At 41.9% G+C, this 1,540-nt stretch overlaps 1 protein-coding gene across 1 annotated transcript in view; it reads left to right on the top strand.

Annotated features, from left to right (window-relative positions):
- phex (phosphate regulating endopeptidase homolog, X-linked) overlaps positions 1-1,540 on the top strand; it is a 45,859-nt gene that overhangs the window by 747 nt on the left and 43,572 nt on the right.

Here is a 1,540-nt window from a genome sequence, read left to right as displayed (position 1 = left end):
TCAGTTTGTAACCTGTATATGAGCTGCACTATTTTGGGCTCATCTAGAGTTTCATACACACTATGTTTCTCTCTCTCTCTCTCTCTCTCTCCTCTCTCTCTCTCTCTCTCTCTCTCTCTCTCTCTCTCTCTCTCTCTGTCTCTCTCTAGCTCTCTCTGTTTTTCTCTGTTTCTCTCTCTGTCTCTCTTGCTGTCTCTGTCTCTCCCGCTGTCTCTCGCTCTCTCTGTCTCTCTGTTTCTCTCTCTCTCTCTCCTCTCTCTCTCTCTCTCTCTCTCTCTCTCTCTCTCTCTCTCTCTGTGTGTTTATGTAAATCGTGGTGAATTTATTGTTGGAAGTAGAAACCAAACACACTAACAGTGAGAGGAGTGCGTATGAAACAAAGCAGTGTTGTACGGTTGGGTTATATATATCCCGAGCAGCGTGGGAAGTGTGTATTCCACTATTCCATGTGGAGTAATGAGTGGTTGTGTGAATGGTCGTAGCAATGAGGCGGTATGTTTGTGTGTGTATTTGGGGTGGGGTGGGGTAAGTATTGTTTTTTGTTATTGAAAGAAGCCCACATTTTTGTGGTGACATTGTAATTATGTAGGTGCTTATATATATATATATATATATATATATATATATATATACACACATACGCACGCACACACACACACACATGAGCATACCCTCATGCGTGCACATCCACTCCGACACACATTGGCTGTAAACTCCTGTCTCCAGCCATGCACACCAGCAGACAGGGAAACGTCAAGTGGTTTCTTTGATTTCTCTTTGTATTTTCTTTAACAAGCTTAGCGTGAGGGGTGCTTGTTTTGTTCCAGTGCACGGACATATCGTTTGAACTCTGTGTGTGTGTGTGTGTGTGTGTGTGTGTGTGTGTGTGTGTGTGTGTGTGTGTGTGTGTGTGTGTGTGTGTGTGTGTGTGTGTGTGTGTGTGTGTGTGTGTGTGTGTGTGTGTGTGTGTGTGTGTGTGTGTGTGTGTGTGTGTGTGTGTGTGTGTGTGTGTGTGTGTGTGTGTGTGTGTGTGTGTGTGCGCGTGTGTGTGTGCGTGTATGTGTGTGTGTGTGGGGGGGGGGGGCAGGCCTGTCAAGATGAAGGGTCAAATAGCTCATCAGATTCTATTCGATCTCTGCTGTAGGCTAGTAGCTAAGCCAGGCAGTGTGGCAGAAAAAATGCCTTTTGTATCCACAATGTCATAAAAGCTTATTGAACTTCTGTGATGTTTGAATCCTGATCTGTGTTTTTTTTTTAATAAATGTGTTTGTTCATAAATATGTGTGTGTGTATACATGTGTTAGTGCTTGCTTATATAAAGAAATATATATATATAAATTAATAAAAAAAAAAAAATTAAGTCTAAAAGACTTTCTGACTAAATACATTGGCATGCGTTTCAGCACATGTTAACATAGTCAAGTGCAACAGAGTCATCGGATTTTTTATTTTTTGAGCATTCCAAATCAATAAATCCATTAAGACAACTGCATATGACGCCAGATGGCTGATGTGAATTGCTGACAATGCATTAGCCTGC

The sequence above is a fragment of the Notolepis coatsorum genome, assembly GCF_963971535.1.
Source record: "Notolepis coatsorum genome assembly, chromosome: 12".
In the NCBI taxonomy this organism is placed as follows: Eukaryota; Metazoa; Chordata; class Actinopteri; order Aulopiformes; family Paralepididae; genus Notolepis; species Notolepis coatsorum.
This window is presented reverse-complemented; position numbering and strand designations above follow the sequence as displayed.